Raw genomic sequence first — 12,566 nt, forward strand, 5'->3', positions numbered from 1 at the left:
TACTACTAAATAATTCAAAGCTACTCCTATATATACTACTCTTCTCAGCTTCTAGTTGGCTCTTCAAGTCTTGGGCCTTTGGATCTTGAGTTTGAAGCCGTTCTCTTCTTCATTTGGGCTTGGTTTTACTTGTAGAGAAAAAGTGTGAAGTGGGCAGAGACTTTAGCTCAGGACGTTAGGGGTGTTAACATTTTAGTGAAAGTATGAGTTCGAGAACGTTAGTGACACTCAACATTGTCACTAACATTCCAATGTACCCCTTTGCCTCACGTTAGAGCCCACGTTAACTAGGTTAACGTGGCCTTGCCAACCTTCGAGAACGTTAGTGACACTTAACATTGTCACTAACGTTCCAATGTGCCCCTATGTCTCACGTTAGAGTCCACGTTAACTAGGTTAACGTGGCTTCTATCGTGGCCTTGCCAACCTTCGAGAACTTTAGTCACACTTAACATTGTTACTAACGTTCCAATGTGCCCCTATGTCTCACGTTAGAGTCCACGTTAAGTAGGTTAACGTGGCTTCTAACGTGGCCATTCTTAGCCATCCCCAACGTTAGTGACAATGTTGAATGTCACTAACGTTGGCTAATCTTTCACTCATCATCGTTAGCTTTCCACGTTAACTAAGTTAATGTGGAAGTTAACGTGGCTCCTTGGGGTTTTGTGGTTTCTTCCAATGTTAGTGACAATGTTGGGTGTCACTAACGTTGTCAACCACCCTTGCCTCTTACGTTAGCTCCCACGTTAACCAAGTTAACGTGGGAGTTAACGTGGTACATTGCACCATAGGCCAACATTAGTGACAATGTTGAGTGTCACTAACGTTGGCTTCCTTCCCCCTTTTAACGTTAGAGGCCACGTTAACTAAGTTAACGTGGACTCTAACATAGCCACTTATGATCATTGGCCAACGTTAGTGATAATGTTAAGTGTCACTAACGTTGGCTCAAAGTCCCTTCTTCACGTTAGAGTTCACGTTAACTTAGTTAACGTGACTCTTAACGTGGGCAATGATGGCTTCGAGAGCGTTATTGGCAATCACTTTTCTCATTAACTTTGCAAGTTACCTCCCATTCCACATTAGTGGTAACGTTAATTAGATTAACGTGACTGCTAAGTCGTTCTTCCTTCAGAAAAGGTCAGTGAAACTGGCCAAGATGCCCTGGCATCACCGAGGAGGCCATTGAGGATGCCCTTACCTGCCGGCCTAAGACCGGTGACACTGATGCCTTCCTACAGGCTAAGATAGAGCTTCACTGCATGACCTTCAATTTTGATGCACTGAGAGCAGTGGTAGCTACTCTGGAGGCCCCTTGGGTTATGGATGCTGAGAACAAGGCACCCAAGGAGATGCATTTCAGTTATCTGAGCCGAGAGGCCAAGACTTGGCAGCAGATCTTCGCTTACTACCTCATACCTACTACCTATTTTAGAGAGATCCCGGTTGCTATGCTGATCTTTATCAGCTGTGTGCTAGAGGGGAAGGAGATTTATTACCCCCAGCTGATCAGGCGATTTATGTGGAGAGCCCATATCCGAGGAACCTTTCCTTTCCTGGTTATGATCACTCAGATGATTCAGAGGGCCGGAGTTACGTGGCACCAGGATGATGTATCACCACCCCCACCGCTCCATGCGAAGGAGCCAGTTACTATTCCATGGGAATCGTGGGTGCACGAGAAGCCTGCCTCCTAACGCCGATCTCGAGCCAGAGCAGCAGCTGAGGGAGCTGGACCCTCTTCATCAACAGCTCCTACAGGAGCTTCCACTTCCGCAGTAGCAGTTCCATTACCACCACCACCAGCACCTCAGCCGACTTACTTGCTGGTTCAGCGTCTTTTCTGGTTCATGGAGCGCAGCAAGCGCCAGCTCATGCGTCGCCTGGATCGGATTGACCAGATGTTTATGGCCCAGGGCCTTGAGCTGCCCCCTCTTCCAGAGTCCTCCGGATCAGATGAGGAGACCCACGAGGAGGAGCATGCCCATTTACATGATGACGGTACTCATGAGGAAGAGCCGGTTCACGTGGAGACAGCACCACAGACCCAGGCTAACCAGGAGCCAGTACCACAGCCCCAGCCAGAGCCAGAGCCTACCGGTGTACCTCTCCCTGATCCTCAGGATTAGCATCGGGGATGATGCTTGATCTTAAGTGTGGGGAGGTTGCCGTTGGCATCATTGGAGGACCGATGAATATTTTGGCGCATTTCCTAGTTACATCTTCCTAGTTACCTTATGTTGCATATTATTGTATATATTGTTTGGATATTTTGGACACATTTTAGTTGTTGCATATTTTGGATGTTAGATATTTTGGATGCTAGATTTTATACTTTTAGTTGGATTTTTCTTTATATAGTTATCTTTTTAGTGTGTTGTTGTGATTAGAAATTGTTTTGGAATCGTCAAAGACCTAGTTAACCCTCTTTGCATATGCACTTGTTTTGATTGAAAAAGGAAAGGGTAATCTAGGGAATTTTTAGAATTTCTCAATCATAACAATGCTTAGTCAAATATTGAGATTTTTCAAGGATTTTAACTATAGAGAGCACAACCCAATTGATTGGAAAAATTTTGTGGAACTTGCTTGAATTCTATATTTTGTAAAGCATGTATTGAGCTAAGAACATAAGCAAGTGAGTTTTGAGCCTATTGATATGGTTACATTTTATAACCACTTATTTCCCTTCTTGTGTGCAATTATTCTCTTTCTATGACTGTGATCCTTGGTTTGCTTGATTCTATATGTCCATTTACTCCTTGTATTCATGCATTTATATGATTGAGGCCATTAATTCATTAGCTCACTTACCTAAATAGCCTTACCTTTCATCAACCTTTGTTAGCCAATTTTGAGCCTATACTTAACCCACTTGTTTCTCAATTTAGCACATTACAAGCCCCAAAGCCAAAAATAATAAATGTCTTATTTGGATCTTTGATTGGCTTAGGCTAGTAAGAGTGTCTATTATTCGAGTTTGGGAGATTTGGGAACATTGGTTGGGATAAAAAGGGATGTTTTGTATTTTTATATTTGGGAATTGGTGTATGCTCATGTATTGATTAAATGTAAGACTTTATGCATTGAGATTCTTGAAAGAAAAGAAGAAAAAAATGATGAGAAAAAAAAACAAAAGAAAAAGAAATGGAAAATGAAAAAAAATATATAGAAAAAAAGAAAGGATAAGAAAGAAATAAAAAGGGGACAAAATGCCCCAAAGCAAAGCTCAATAAAAGATCAATGCATAAGTGTTGTGAAATGAAAAGAAAATGCATGAGTATATGGAAAAGTGAAAGATGGGTAGCTAGGCTAGAATTCAATTATATAGGTTATTATATAGGTTAAGTGGGAAAGTTTAAGCTCATCAAAGGTCCAAATTCTAGTCCACTTATCCATATATGATCCCACCTTGACCCTAGCACCATTACAACCTTTGAGAAAGACCTCATAATGAATGTATGCATTCATGGATTAAATGTTGATTGTTAAATGAGGAACAAATCTTGGAAAAACATGATTAGGAGAGAATTGAGTGAATTAACCCTTAAACACTTGAGTGAAAAGAGCGGATACACATCCGGTGAGGGTTCCATAGCTCAATTACATGTGTTCACCCTTGTCACCTATATTCTTGTAAGTTTATAACTCTTTTGATAATCCAATGCAATTGTAGTTTGGACTTGGTTCCTATTTCTCTAAGCCCTTGTGCTTGTATATGATATCTTGGAAATTGATTTGTTTGACCAAGCAAGTGCATTCATTATAGGTAGTTGCACTTAGATAGATTGCATGTAGCTTAGTTGCATTTAATAAATGCCATACCCCTTAGTTCCTTCTTATTTTAGCATGAGGACATGCTAAGGTTTAAGTGTGGGGAGGTTGATAAACCCCGTTTTTAGGGTTTATCTTGTGTTGAATTTAAAGCATTTTGATAACCTTTTCTCACATTTAGCCAATGAATTAGCATAGTTTTGTAATCTCTCTAGTATTTGTGCTTGAATGTAAAAACATGCTTTTTAAGCTTTTAATTTGGTCATTTTAATTCATCCTTGATTCCACAAGATGCCTTGATGTGTTTGCTAGTAATCTCAGGTTAAAATAGGCTAAGCATGGATCAAAGGAGCAAGGAAGGAAGCATGCAAGTGGAGAGAAGCACAAAAAGCCAAAGAATTGATCTCGGCAAAGGACGTGCACGTGCACAAGGTGCTCGCGTGCACATTGCGAAATCGGCCAGGGACGCGTACGCGTACCGTGCACGTCCGCGCCGAAGGCCGCACGTGATTTTTAAATAGAACTCGTGCCCAGCGATTTTCGGGAAGCTGTGGGACCCAGTTACAATCAATTTTGGCGCCAAAGTATTTTAAAGGACGAAGGATTGAAGGGGAGGATAAAATTCCATCACTTTTGCATTCTAGCAGAGTTTAGTTCATTCATTCACATTAGGATTAGTTTAGAGGTAGTTTCTAGAGAGAGAAGCTCTCACTTCTCTCTAGAATTAGGATTAGGTTTAGGTTAATCTCTCCTCTTAGATCTAGGAATAATTCATGCTTTGATTTACTATTCCCTTCTCAATTCTTACTCCTCTACTCTCCTTCTCTCTAGTTTTGTACTTTAATCCTTGTAATTCTTCACTTTGTTGTGGATATATTTTTGTTCTTTTATTTTCTTTCAATAATGCAATTTGAGGTAATTCATGATAATTGTGATTTTCTTGATTGTTGTTGTTAATTATTTGTATTCAATTGTTGTTAGAATTCTTTCTTGTTGTGATTTACTATACTTTTCTTTTGTACCTTCCAAGTGTTTGATGAAATGCTTGGAAGGATGTTAGAATAGAATTTTATGTTCTTGGCATAGGGAAGGTAACTTAGGAACTCTTGAGTTACTAATATCCAAGTGATTGATAGTTGATAGCCATTGACTCTAGCCTTCATTAATTCAATTAGTGGAAAGCTAGGACTTATGGATTTGGATTGATATAACTCACTTGAATTTTCTTTGCTACTTGTTAGAGGATGACTTAATGGGATTGATCCTTGCAACTATCATAATTATGGCTAGTGATAATGATATAGGTCCTTGACCATCAAACCTTGTCAAGACCATTTTGTTAATAAAATTTCATTTCCGTTTACTTTCCATGTTTCTTATCTAAAACCCCAAAATAAACAAGTCCATAACCAATAACAAGAACACCACCCTACAAGTCCTTTGATAGATGACTCGAGGTTTAAATACTTCGGTTTATAGATTTTAGGGGTTTGTACTTGTGACAAACAAATTTTTGTATGAAAGGATTATTGTTAGTTTAGAGACTATACTTTACAACAAGACTTCATTAGTGAAATTCTATACCGTCAAAAATATAATCATCAAAATAGTGCCGTTGCCAGGGACTTGCAATGGTGTTATGTTATTGGTTATTGTACATATGTGAATATTGTGAATAGGTTGCTTTTGTTTGATTACTAATTTTGTTAGTTTTATTTTGTCCTTTCATAATGAATTCTCACTTTGGCTATGAGTTTGGTCCTAATTGTGTTGTAGGAAATGTGAACTTCAATGATAACATGTACCAAGGATGGAACCATCAAAGATGGGAGGAGCCTCAAGGAATTGATCACTCCTATTGGCAACAACCTCCGGACACTTATAGGTATAATTCATATCCTAATGTATGTCAATTTAACGGCTATGGTGACTACTTTTTGTGATAATCAACCACCACCATATGCCTATGAATCTTATTCTCAACATGATGCTCAACCATACTCACAACCCCCTTTCTACCAAGTACCTTTATGTGACCCTTATCCATCATATAACCAATCACTCGTACCACATCCTTGTGATCATTATGAGCATGAACCCTTAGAACCACCACAACCCTATCAAGATTACTACCAAGAACCACCTCAATGCACATCTTCTTCACAATTTTACCAAGAGGAACCACCTTCCTACCATGAACCCTCTCTCTAAAATAATTAACCTTCCTACTCACCCCAAGCCCTAATAGACGATTCTCTCACTTTGTTACTTCAAGGACAAGAAGCCATGAAGTGGGATACACTTGAGTTTGTGACCAACTTGACTAAGGTGGTGCATGCTTTAGCCCACCAATGTTTGAATACTCAAGTTGTTTCCGTAACCCCATGTGAAAAGCCAAAGGAAGAGCAAGGCATGGAGAAGATATCGGAAAATCCGGTGAAAAAGGAAGAATCGGTAGTAGTAGTAGAGCAATTGGAGAAGCTTACGGTTATTGAAACAAAGGAGGAAGTGGTCCAAGATTTAGGAAATATGAAACCGCCATGTGAATCTCAACAGCCTCCGGAGCGTATCAAGATTGAAAAATATGAGGAGGTTAATCAAGAGATAGATTCAATCATGGATGAGTTTCTATCTACAATTGAATCTCTCCCTGTTGGACATGGAGTTAGAATAATAGAAGAGTGTGCACAACCTCCCGTACCCTTGGTGAACAATGAAGAAGAGAATGAATCGAAAGCGAGCTACCAAGGAGGAAAAGTAGGCATGGTGTATATTGAAATTGAAGAATATGAAGAGGTTAATCAAGAAATGGATTTATTCATCAATGAATTCCTATCTAAAATTGAATCACCTTCCATTGAGCAAAAAATCAAAATTCTTGAAGACAACACCACGCTAAATGACAAAGGGGAAAAGGTTGAAAGTGAAGAAACTTGTCAAGAGGTGAAAGCAACGAAAGAAGAGCATAAAGAAATTGACCTTACATTGTCTAAGTGTGGGGAGGCTCTCTCTCCCAAGTCACCATCCTATAGGGACCTCTAGTAATTGACCTCGGGGGTAGGCTATCAAACCCCTTTATTGCTGTCTTGGTGAGGGTAGTCGGGAAGGCCTTGTAGCGGGTTGCATCTGAGGTATCCGTGAGGTACATCCGACTCCTAAAATTGCTGAGATGATGGCTTAGGTCAGATGTTCCATCATATGGGGTCATGTCAGGGGCTTTGAAGTCTTTTGGGACTTTAGCCTTCATGATTTCTTTTGTGAATGGGTCTTGTTCTCAAAGAGGACTAGCTTCATGATTGAGTTGAGTAGTCCTATTCTTGAGGCCAGCTTCGAGTTTTTGGAGTTTTTCTTCTAGCTCTGTACGCCATCTTGTTTCTCTTCGTAAGTCTCGCTCGGCTTTCCGTTGTCATTTAGCCTCTTGTTCGAGCTATTTGAGGTGATCTTGTTGCTCACGAATGGCGTCTAGGATTTATGTGTTTTTGTGTTATTTGTCCCCTTTAGTGTGGTTTGTTTCTTTGGGTGAGGCTAGGGTAACATTTGCGTTTTTTGTTGGCGTTCCTTCTTCCAACCCGGAGGTGTGGTCGTTGGTAGGGGGTTGTTTGCCATGCTGGTGAGATGACTTCCAGGTTCCTCGACAACGACGCCAATGTTTCGAGGGGTACCTGAAACATTGAGGTCGATCTCGGACGAGATCTTCTGGCTTGATCAAACCTGTTGTGCCCGACTTGTCAAAGTTCATGGTGTAGCTGGTCCTCAATCATCGGGGGGTGGTGGTACCTGCAAGACACTCCGATGCTTAAGTCAGTACGGGCTTTAGGCAGGTTTTTTATAGAATTGGAGTATGAGTTATACCTGGGTGCTCCAGTGTATTTATAGTAGTGGTGGGCGACCTTCCTTGAGATAAGTTTGTTATATTATCTTATCTCTTGCAGGTAAGGTTATATCTTTTGTCAACCGCATCTTAGTAGGCGGTGGTTCTTCATTTTGGGCCTCCATAGGCCTCTGTTGCGCTCTTCCAAACTCTTTGTGAAGAGGTCGGTAATGGGCCAACCTTTCAAAAGGTCGGTCCCTTTGTCTCCAACCAACCCGAGCCTTATAGCTCGGACTAGTGTATGAACAATTATTATTTTATTTTTGGGGTAATAATTGTCCCCGGTTTTTTTCTTTTTCTTTTCTCTTGAAACATAATATATACACAAATTTTTTTCAAAAGATGAATGCATATGGTTTAAGAAATTAAAACATGAATATGTATCCAATTTTCAAAATTTTCAATAAAAATTCAAAATACCTAATTTTCTCTTTACCAATGTTCCAAATTCCCCCCACACTTAGATGATGCACACTCTTACTAGTCTAAGCTAATCAAAGATGCACTTTAAGGTCAATTATTATTTTTTCCTTAGGGATAGTAATGAGTTAAAATTAAGAACCAAGGGAATTAAAAAGGCTCAAAGTTGGCTAACAATGGTATATGAAAATGTAAGGCTATTTGGGTAAGTGAGCTTGTGTAAACAATGGCCTCAATCATGTAAATGCATATATACATCAAATATTAGACATAAAGAATTAAACAAATCAAATATCACAATCATAGAAAAAGAATAACATACAAGAATAAAGATAGTGGCTCACAAAGTTGTGTGTTCTAGCTCTAACTTATGTTCCACAATTAATTTTCAAGCAAGTTTAATAAAAAGTTTCAACTCAAATCAATGGGATACCCTAGAAAAAAATTGTCTTGGAAATTTTGTTATTTTAACCAAGTTTATTATATATATATGATGTGGTTGGATGAAATTCAAAATTCTTAAGTTCTTTTTCCTATTCTCTGTCATTCCAAATTATCATGTACATCTAGAAAAATGAACTAGGTCCTATTATCTACATTATGCAATCACAACTGAAGGTAAAACACATATATGTACAAACCATACAAAAGAAAGACAAATAGGCAAACACTATCATAGATACCTAGACTATTACAAACCAAAATAAAATGTAGGTAATTAAAAAGTACTCAAAATAACATAATACTAACAAATTTCCAACAAAAAAGCATAATAGAAATCAAAATGCAAGTGTTTAGAAAAACATTTTTACACCCCGATTAGCTGAGAATTCTCTCCCACACTTGAGCTTTGCACAATCCACCATTCATCCATGACGATCTCAGGGAAGAGAAGCTCTATGTGTCTTCACCTTCAGCTGGTGGATGCTGGGGCTCAGCCAGCCGATAAAGCACCATGTCAAGTGTCTGCTCATCACCTCCATCATCTGCGGGGTCCTCTTCCACAAGCTCAGGCGAGTCTACAGGGGCGGGTCTAGGATCACCTCCATCTAGCTTCACTGCAATCCACCGGAACCACAGCGAATTGCAGCATTCATTCCGACAGACTTCCTGAAGAAGCTCCTGAACCAATTCAAATAGGCATCGGTTAGGAGGCACCGGGGCTGATGTTGGGGTGGTGCTGATGACGATGCTTGCTCCCTCTTATTCCTTTTTGCTCCCCGTTATGCGGGCTCATCCCACTCACTATACGGGACAAACCACTGGCTGCTCGGAATGCGAAAAATAATGTCATCGAGCTGCCTCAACACCTCTACTGTATTGGCCATCCTCATGATGAACAATGGAAAGGAAATGTTGAACTTTTTCTGTTAGTTCACCTTACACATCAATTCCTTCATGAGTGGCAGACCAGCCATCTTCTTCCCGTCTTGGATTGCCCATACCAAAATAGTGACATGCATCTGGATGTCTGTCAAATGGGTGCTAGACAACAGATAACCGGATACTATCTATTGCCGTATCCTTGCTTCAGGGGTCAAGTTTGAAGATGCTATGCTCATTGGTACAGATTTATCCTCTACACTCTATTCGCATTGAGCACTTAGGCGGGTGATCTTTTTTAAGATCAGATCCAATGGAAGCTCATCTTTTATATAATTCGCCCTTATTTTCTTGTAAGCATCACAGTTTGGTGGTAAGTGCAAAATATGTAAGAAGGCCTCAAGTGCCCGGTTGGAGATGTCTACTTGCTTACCTTGAAGGAATACTGTTTCTAGGCTGTAAAAGTTACCATAGAATTCCTTAACAACTGACTCATTTATCTCCACTGGATCTAGCTCCATAAAACCCCATTGGAAGAAGGTGATGCAATCATGTATAGATGCTGCCAGGCCCTCAGGGATATTTAATTGCCGCTCCAAATGTAGTGCCTTCTTAGCAAGATGGTCATAGTACTCTTCCGCCTTTTCATTGGAAAAGGTGTCTGACTTATGACTCTGATGAGTGAAAGAATCAGAGCCATGGGCTATAGGTGCAGACAAGGATGTAGCTGGCTCTTTTCCTTTTCGGTGCATCCTAAAAAAAAAAGGGGGAGGGATAGAATTCAGAAACACAATACAGGATACGCAAAGAATATATATGAATTCCCAAGTTAAAGAGAGCAATATTGAATATAGAGGCATAATGCAAAGACAAATGAATTCTTTAATCAAATAAAATCAGCAAAGCTTAGAATTCAACCAAATCCAACATAGTATGCCTCTTAGTTCCAAAACAAATATGAATTGTGGAGAACACTCTAAACAAGCAAGGCAGTAAACAATGTGAAAATGGATTCAAAGAGAGCACAAGTCAGAAATACTAGATTAAGGTAAAATGTATGATGGTGTGACATGAGAGGAAAGCAATGTGTGTATTCTAAGTGTGTGCGTGGTTTAAAACATACACAATGGCCGGTGAAAAACACAATGTCACACAATCAACAATCAAGGGTGCAAGTTCCTCTATGCAGTGGCCTAAGATTCATGTTAAAGAAGATGCATAAATTAAAGCAACAAATAAACTTAGGCAATTAACCAAGCAAAGGTGAAGTGGAATTGAGATTGCAGATTGAATTGTTATGCAAATGAATAGTTTAAAGTGACATTAAAGTGACAAAACAATTAATACACAATCTCAAAGTGACCAAGTTGCTTATTGAACCAAAATAATGGAATGATCATGAGTGCTAAGTACTTGGTATGAGAAAAGGAATACTTAATTAAAATCAAGTTAAATCCATTTATGCAAAATCAACAAGTGAAAGCAAGTACTTAGTATGTGATAATCATTCAAGTTTAAAACTTGAGGAATAGGCAACATATCCTACTTCACAAAATCAAAGGCACACAAATTAAGGATTCACCTAAAATTCAAGAATTATGAACATAAAAATCATATAGGTGTTGACAAAACAAAACAAAATCAATGTGCCAATGAATTGTATGTTGAATAAGCATCAAATATAACCAAAATTGCCTCATCCAAGAACAATATGCCTAACAAAAACCAATTTAATCCATATGGTAGCTACAACATATAAATCAAATTCAAAGCATCACATAGGCATTCAATCAAACATGTGGTGTGCCATGCAGAAATTCAACATAATCAAGCAATTTTTAGCAGCATTCAATCCATAACAGCCATAATCAAACACTTGTAACTTAACAAAACTCTAATAAACTAATACTAACCTATCTTAACCACTTAAATCCATTAACAACATGAAAATTATACTTAACAAACTAACTAAAGTAAATAAACTAGAAAGCAGAGCAAAGAGAGAACTTGAGGTGATGACTACGGTTCTTCAAGCAAAGAAAGGGGAAAAGGATGCAGTGGCACTATGTTATTGCCACTGTTGGAGGTGCGACAACAATGACCTGGAAAAGATGAGCTTGGTTGAGCTCCGAGTTGGAAAGGGAGAAGACAAATGTCGCTGAATGAGGGTAAGTGAGAGAGAAAAAGAAGAAGAAGAAGAAGAAGAAGAAGAAGAAGAAGAAGAAGAAGAAGAAGAAGAAGGTAATTGCGGTGGTGAGGGTGGTCACTGGCGGTGGAGGAATGGAGGCTCTGGATGAAGACAAAGGAGGCGATGAAGATGGTTGGGAGATGGGGTCATAGCTGGCACGTGCGAGAAGAAAGAAAGAAGAAAGAGCATTGCGTGCATGACTAGGGTTTTCTTTAAACCCTTGAAGGCAATTCGCGAGGTCATGCAAACGCATGATACAGTGCGTACGCACAAGATGAATGAAAGAGGGATAAAGGTGCGTATGCACAAAGCTGTGCACGGGTGATGAGCGGTGGTGCACGAAATTGTGATCATCAATGGCGCCATCAACATGGTACGCTCATTGCAATCTCAACTCTTTATCACAACTTCGCACAACTAACCAGCAAGTGCACTGGGTCGTCCAAGTAATAAACCTTACGCGAGTAAGGGTCGATCCCACGGAGATTGTTGGTATGAAGCAAGTTATGGTCATCTTGTAAATCTCAGTCAGGCAGATTCAAATGGTTATGGAGGATTAATGATTAAAAGATAAATAAAACATGAAGTAAAGATAGAGATACTTATGCAATTCATTGGTGAGAATTTCAGATAAGCATATGGAGATGCTTTGTCCCTTCCGTCTCTCTACTTTCCTACTGTCTTCATCCAATCCTTCTTACTCCTTTCCATGGCAAGTTGTATGTTGGGCATCACCGTTGTTAGTGGCTACAATCCTGTCCTCTCAGTGAAAATGTTCAACGCGCTCTGTCACAGTACCGCTAATCATCTGTCGGTTTTCAATCAGGTTGGAATAGAATCCATTGATTATTTTGCGTCTGTCACTAACGCCCAGCCTTCAGGAGTTTGAAGCTCATCACAGTCATTCAGTCCTTGAATCCTACTCAGAATACCACAGACAAGGTTTAGACCTTCCGGATTCTCTTGAATGTCGCCATCAATTCTAGCTTA

Source organism: Arachis duranensis, chromosome 9, assembly GCF_000817695.3.
Source record: "Arachis duranensis cultivar V14167 chromosome 9, aradu.V14167.gnm2.J7QH, whole genome shotgun sequence".
NCBI classification, from domain to species: domain Eukaryota; kingdom Viridiplantae; phylum Streptophyta; class Magnoliopsida; order Fabales; family Fabaceae; genus Arachis; species Arachis duranensis.